The 7500-nt window shown below is 53.0% G+C and overlaps 2 non-coding genes and 1 pseudogene across 2 annotated transcripts; all 3 read left to right on the top strand.

The window, feature by feature from the left end:
- The first annotated feature begins 1675 nt into the window (after positions 1-1675).
- LOC137929121 (small subunit ribosomal RNA) lies at positions 1676-3579 on the top strand. The gene has a single exon (XR_011108696.1). It is a non-coding gene; the product is annotated as a small subunit ribosomal RNA (ribosomal RNA).
- Positions 3580-4386: 807 nt separating this feature from the next.
- LOC137929100 (5.8S ribosomal RNA) lies at positions 4387-4543 on the top strand. Its single transcript, XR_011108676.1, has one exon. It is a non-coding gene; the product is annotated as a 5.8S ribosomal RNA (ribosomal RNA).
- A 1174-nt stretch (positions 4544-5717) lies between these two features.
- Positions 5718-7500, top strand: part of LOC137929096 (large subunit ribosomal RNA) — a 4896-nt pseudogene continuing 3113 nt past the window's right edge.

The raw sequence follows: 7500 nt of genomic DNA on the forward strand, positions 1-7500 counted from the left end.
TTTGACCGCGAATGGACCGACGACGATGCGTTTAAACGTTCCACTGCTTGTGCCCAACGTGATGATGATGATGACGATGATGACGATGATGACGATGATGACGATGATGACGATGACGATATTGAAGATAGTAAAGTTTTAGCATCGACATTAATCGTAATTTTAACACACGGAATCAGGACGATATCACGTTAGAAAATCGATACACGAACGGGACCGGACTCTGTCGTTTTCCGAAATCGATACGCGAACGCCCGAGTGACTATCCGCACCCCGAGGCCGGGCCGCACGATCTTTATTACGGACCGCTACCGTCTCGACGACGACGACGACGACGACGACGACGACGACGACGACGACACCTTTCTTTGTCTCAGTCGACATCGCGTATGAAAGAGTGCGATCGTCATCAGCACGAAATTTATGCATCGATACGCGAACGGGACCGGACTCTGTCGTTTTCAGAAATCGATACGCGAACGCATCGGCGGCTGGCTACGCGCAATCCGCGATCGGGTCGAACGATGATGATGATGATGATGATGATGATGATGATGATGATGATGATGATGACGACGACGATGACATCGAGATCAGGGTCAGATATAGATATGTAGATCGGTGGTATGCAATCGATACGCGAACGCTCTATCGCGCTACGCGGAGACGCATACAGTCGTTCCCGCATATACATGGGACTGGCGCGAGACGCGCCGGTCGGCCGAATAGAGTTCTCTCCGATGCTCTTCTGTTTTGTTTTGTTTGTTGGTGGTTGTGGAGTGTGGAGTGTGTTTTTTTGGTTGGTGGGGTGTGTGTGGTGTGGTGGTGTTAGTTTGTTTGCGGAGATTGCGTTTTTTTTAGATTTAGTTTTTTTTTTTTTTTTTTTATAAAAAAAAAAAAATTTAAAAATTATTCTTAGAAAACGCGCGCGAATCGAACAAAACTAATAACACCGATACACAAACAACGCGCGCCACCAACGAGAACGCCCGAAACTGAAACTTCTATAACCGACAAACGCACGAACGACACAGCGGCGGCGGAGGAGGGAAGAAAAAGGGGATCATCTCCCCACAACAACACACCGTAAACTGTGTCGGACGACGTCTCCGTTATGTAAGAGCGGAAGGCGTAAGAGAACGTCTCGTTTAATTAACGCGAACGGCGTTGGGCTCCCGAGTCGACTTCGGGGCGGCCCTTAACGCATCGCATCAACGAGCTCGTCGCGCGCTAGTCGCGCGACGGTCGATCATGATATATAAATCAAGGATTTCGGATCTCTCTAAAACCGGGCTGGAAATCGGTCATTGTTCGTTTTGCGAAACGATATTTTATAAAAGTGAAGATTTGTATGTGTCTCGTCAAAGAACGTTCCGATGAATCGGACGCGATGCCGCGTCCAAAGTAAATCTGGACGAACGCGAGGCGAGTGTTGAGATATACATTTTCCTCCGTGAACAGATAGAAAAACGAATTCATTTTGTTGTTGCGGTGTGGTGTTGTGTGTGTATTGTAATAAATACGCACGCACGCACGCACGCAAAAAGCTACCTAGGCACCGGCGCGTCACGGCGTTTCGAACGTCCGACGCGTCGCTTGTCACACGTCTATCATATCATCATCACCCTCATATCTCTCGTATGTGCGGTGTTGGTGTGTGTTAGCTCTAGCTAGCTCCCTGGTTGATCCTGCCAGTAGTTATATGCTTGTCTCAAAGATTAAGCCATGCATGTCTCAGTGCAAGCCGTATTAAGGCGATACCGCGAATGGCTCAATATATCAGTTTTGGTTCCTTAGATCTTACCTCGGTTACTTGGATAACTGTGGTAATTCTAGAGCTAATACATGCAATCAGAACTCTGACCAGTGATGGGATGAGTGCTTTTATTAGATCAAAACCAATCGACGGAGGGCCTCGCGTCCGAAGTCGTTAATTTTGATGAATCTGGATAACTTTTGCCGATCGCATGGTCCAGCACCGGCGACGCATCTTTCAAATGTCTGCCTTATCAACTTTCGATGGTAGTTTCTGCGACTACCATGGTTGTCACGGGTAACGGGGAATCAGGGTTCGATTCCGGAGAGGGAGCCTGAGAAACGGCTACCACATCCAAGGAAGGCAGCAGGCGCGCAAATTACCCACTCCCGGCACGGGGAGGTAGTGACGAAAAATAACGATACGGGACTCTTACGAGGCCTCGTAATCGGAATGAGTACACTTTAAATATTTTAACGAGGAACAATTGGAGGGCAAGTCTGGTGCCAGCAGCCGCGGTAACTCCAGCTCCAATAGCGTATACTAAAATTGTTGCGGTTAAAAAGCTCGTAGTTGCATTTGTGCGCCGCGCTGTCGGTGCACCGCATCCGCGGTGATACTGACACGTCTGCGGAGCATATCGTCGGTGAGCCGTCGGTAAAACGGCGGTTCAATATCAAAATCCTATCGCGGTGCTCTTCGGTGAGTGTCGAGATGGGCCGACAATTTTACTTTGAACAAATTAGAGTGCTCAAAGCGGGCTCAAAATGCTGCTTGAATATTTCGTGCATGGAATAATAGAATATGATCTCGGTTCTATTTTGTTGGTTTTCAGAACTCCGAGGTAATGATTAATAGGGATAACTGGGGGCATTCGTATTGCGACGTTAGAGGTGAAATTCTTGGATCGTCGCAAGACGAACATCAGCGAAAGCATTTGCCAAAGGTGTTTTCATCAATCAAGAACGAAAGTTAGAGGTTCGAAGGCGATTAGATACCGCCCTAGTTCTAACCGTAAATATGTCATCTAGCGATCCGCCGACGTTACTACGATGGCTCGGCGGGCAGCTTCCGGGAAACCAAAGATTTTGGACTCCGGGGGGAGTATGGTTGCAAAGCTGAAACTTAAAGGAATTGACGGAAGGGCACCACCAGGAGTGGAGCCTGCGGCTTAATTTGACTCAACACGGGAAATCTCACCAGGCCCGGACACCGGAAGGATTGACAGATTAACAGCTCTTTCTTGATTCGGTGGGTGGTGGTGCATGGCCGTTCTTAGTTGGTGGAGCGATTTGTCTGGTTAATTCCGGTAACGAACGAGACTCTAGCCTGCTAAATAGGCGTCGTCATTTAGGTGTGCGCCGCTCCGGTGGCGCAACTCACTGGCGACGTATTAAAATTCTTCTTAGAGGGACCGGCGGCTTCGAGCCGCACGAGATTGAGCAATAACAGGTCTGTGATGCCCTTAGATGTCCTGGGCCGCACGCGCGCTACACTGAAGGAATCAGCATGTTCTCCCTGGCCTAGAGGCCCGGGCAACCCGTTGAAACTCCTTCGTGCTGGGGATTGGGGTTTGCAATTATCCCCCATAAACGAGGAATTCCTAGTAAGCGCGAGTCATAAGCTCGCGTTGATTACGTCCCTGCCCTTTGTACACACCGCCCGTCGCTACTACCGATTGAATGATTTAGTGAGGTCTTCGGACCGACACGCGGTGGCTTCACGGCCGTCGGCGTTGCTGGGAAGTTGACCAAACTTGATCATTTAGAGGAAGTAAAAGTCGTAACAAGGTTTCCGTAGGGGAACCTGCGGAAGGATCATTAACGTGTGTGTATGTGTGCGAGACGCGTGATATGTTCACGAACGTTGTTGCGCCGCTGTTGCTGTTGTTGCTGTTGCGACGACGACGACGACGACGACGACGACTTCGTACATACCGTGTTTACACATATATATATGTAATACATCCATAATGATATATATATATACGACATATATACATATATATGTACGTACGCGCGCGCTGCTGTTCGTATCTAATGCGGACGAGCGCGCGCGCGTGTGCGTGCGTGTGTGTGTGCGTGTTTGTATATATGTATAAAAAATAAAATGTGAAATAATTGTCTCTAGCGTCTATTACGCCTAACGGCGCAGCGGCGACGGCGCCGTGGCGGTGGCCGGTGGCGGTGGTGGCATTCGTCGAAAGTGCTACCGCCGCCGCTGCCTCCGCCGCCGTCGAAGCGGCCGGGTGGCGGAAAAACGCCGAGAGACGAGCGCCGACCGGGGCATACCAAACGGAGCGTTCGAAGCGGTGAAAATCCCCACTGCCTAGCTCAGGCCCTTTATTGTCGGTTGGCGCTATACAAAACGAAATTTAAGCGGTTAGAAAGATGACAATGTCGTGCGTCACGCCAGCTCGTTGGGGGGTGCGCGGGTCGTCGTCGTTCATCATTCTAAAGGATTCGCGTCGGGGCGTTAAGCTTTTTCGGTGCCGTTTCTTTATGAACGCCTCGGCGCACATGAATTCGACCAACTTTCGACGTTAATACATAAAAACGGACAATCAAGTGGCCGACGGCGAGAGCCGTAGGCCGCTACCGTAAGTAATAACAACATTAAGAAAAAACCATTACCCTGGACGGTGGATCACTTGGCTCGCGGGTCGATGAAGAACGCAGTTAACTGCGCGTCATAGTGTGAACTGCAGGACACATTTGAACATCGACATTTCGAACGCACATTGCGGTCCGTGGAGAAATATCCAGGACCACTCCTGTCTGAGGGCCGGCTGTTAAAATATAAAAACCACACTGTTCGGTGTAGAACGCGCGCTACGTGCGCTCGCGCCGGTCGATGCGCGCGGCGGTGACGCGCGACGCGGCGGCGGCGGGTTGGTGGGGGGTGATGAACGAGCTCGCGGACGGTGCGATGGGACGATCTCTAATAAGAGTCTCTCGTCCGCGCCGCCGCGGCTCTCACTCTCTCTCTCTCACTATCCGCCGTCGCTGTCGTCGCGCTGCCGCTGCCGCACTACCGCGCGCGGGCGAGCGGGCGCGCGCTCTTTCGAACAATTGACGGTTTCCGTTGAACGTTCTTCGCGACGGACGACGGACGGCGGGGTGCTGCACCCCTCACGTCCGCGTACGCGCGGAGCGCGTTTACGGTCCGTTTAAATATATCGAATTGTATTGAATATGAAACGAGTGTGAAAAGATTACACGCATCGCTAAGACGCGAGTCTTCGTAGTGCGGTCTTCGTCCGAGCTCATCGGTTCGTGTATACGATATAATAAAATATATCGGAAGCACAGACGACGCGTCTCCGACGGATGCGACCGGCAGGCGGTGAATGTTTTCTTGCGCGGCAAGCGTAACGCACACACAAACATATGTAAGTAAACATTACGTGATGTTCATGTGCGCGCGCGCCTAGCCCGATGCGAGAGAGTTCACCGCTCGTCGTCGCTACGCATCCGTATTATGTCGGTGATACGCGTCGTCGTTCCAGTGCGAACGTTATATTATCGTATCGATACGGACCGATACCGAAAGGGCCGGACGATCGATCGCTAACGAAAAGTACTCGCGCTCGCGTATGCGTGTCGAGATTTTCGTTTACGCTCGTATCATCATAATCATCATCATCGTCATCGTCGTCGTTCATCGCGCAACGCGTGTTGTGTGTGCAGCGTTGCGTTGTGCGTGCGCGCGTCTAGAGACCTCTAAGGACTCGCGACGCGCGCGCCTCGCGCACGCGCACTCGCTCTGCGACGCGCGATGATCGCGACGGTGGGGGTGGTGTACGGTAGGCGGACTCGACGTCCGAAGGGCGTCCCGCGACGACGACCGGCCGCCGTGCGCGCTTGCTTGCTTGCGCGCGCGGTCCGTCGGTTCGTCGTCGTCAAAAATATAATAAGGGACGTCGCGTACGGATATCGCGTCTGCCTCGAATTTTTATCGTTGGCCTCAGATCAGGGAGGATCACCCGCCGAATTTAAGCATATTAGTAAGCGGAGGAAAAGAAACTAACAAGGATTTCCCTAGTAGCGGCGAGCGAACAGGAAAGAGCCCAGCACTGAATCCCGCGATCGTCTCGAGCGCGGGAGATGTGGTGTTCGGGAGGTTCCGCTTTCTCGTCGTCGATACTCCTGTCCAAGTTCGTCTTGAACGGGGCCGTTTTCCCGCAGAGGGTGCCAGGCCCGTAGCGACGGAGGGCGGCGGCGAGAGGGACTCTCCTAAGAGTCGGGTTGCTTGAGAGTGCAGCCCTAAGTGGGTGGTAAACTCCATCTAAGGCTAAATATAACCGCGAGACCGATAGCGAACAAGTACCGTGAGGGAAAGTTGAAAAGAACTTTGAAGAGAGAGTTCAAGAGTACGTGAAACCGTTCAGGGGTAAACCTGCGAAACTCGAATGAACGAACGGAGAGATTCATCGTCATTCCGCGGCGTACGCGCCCGCGCTCTGATGCGACGTCCGGTCCGCCTTTAATCGGGCGCTGTATCGCGTCGCACGGGCCGGTGCGCGTCGACGTCCGCGGAGGGCGTGCACTTCTCTCTCAGTAATGCATCGCGACCCGTTCGGGTGTCGATCTAAGCGCCGCCGACGGGCAGCCCAGCGTTCACTTCGCGCGAGCGGAGTCAGGACGTTGGACCGTTTCGCGGTAGCCGATCGGCCGCCGGACGGTATAATGATAAGAATCGCGCACGCGCTCTCTAAAGGCGCGTCCGGCCCGACGCAAGATAACGTCGTACACGAGGTCCTGCCCGAGCGCGGACCTCGTTGCGGCGCGTCTGTCGTCGCAGCCGTGCTGTCTCGGACCGTGCGCGTCTCTGTCTGCGATGATTCAGTTTCGGGCACTCGCAGGACCCGTCTTGAAACACGGACCAAGGAGTCTAGCATGTGTGCGAGTCATTGAGTATTTGTATAAACTGAAAGGCGCAACGAAAGTGAAGGCGCGCGCTAGCCGCGCGCTCAGGGAGGATGGAGTGTACGTCCTTTGCGATCTGCACTCTCGCACTCCCGAGGCGTCTCGTTTCCAATCCGTGAATGCAGGCGCGCTCTGAGCAGAGATGCTGGGACCCGAAAGATGGTGAACTATGCCTGGTCAGGTCGAAGTCAGGGGAAACCCTGATGGAGGACCGTAGCGATTCTGACGTGCAAATCGATCGTCGGAACTGGGTATAGGGGCGAAAGACTAATCGAACCATCTAGTAGCTGGTTCCGTCCGAAGTTTCCCTCAGGATAGCTGGCGTCGATGAAGAACAGTCTCATCCGGTAAAGCGAATGATTAGAGGCATTGGGGCCGAAACGACCTCAACCTATTCTCAAACTTTAAATGGGTGAGAGCTCCGGCTTACTCGAACGATGAAGCCGGAGATCTGATGACGGTGCCAAGTGGGCCAATTTTGGTAAGCAGAACTGGCGCTGTGGGATGAACCAAACGTAGTGTTAAGGCGCCCAAAAAACGCTCATGGGACACCATGAAAGGCGTTGGTCGCTCATGACAGCAGGACGGTGGCCATGGAAGTCGGAATCCGCTAAGGAGTGTGCAACGACTCACCTGCCGAAGCAACCAGCCCTGAAAATGGATGGCGCTGAAGCGTTTTGCCTATACACTACCGTTACGGGCATATACGGCGAGCGCGTTTCGCGCGCACGCTTTATTAGGCCGTAACGAGTAGGACGAGCGCGGCGGAGAGCGCAGAAGGGTCTGGGCGCGAGCCCGCCTGGAGCCTCCGTCGGT

The sequence above is a fragment of the Battus philenor genome, unplaced genomic scaffold (assembly GCF_028537555.1).
Source record: "Battus philenor isolate CCGP_79_NKW_IND1 unplaced genomic scaffold, ilBatPhil1.0.hap1 SCAF_42, whole genome shotgun sequence".
NCBI lineage: Eukaryota > Metazoa > Arthropoda > Insecta > Lepidoptera > Papilionidae > Battus > Battus philenor.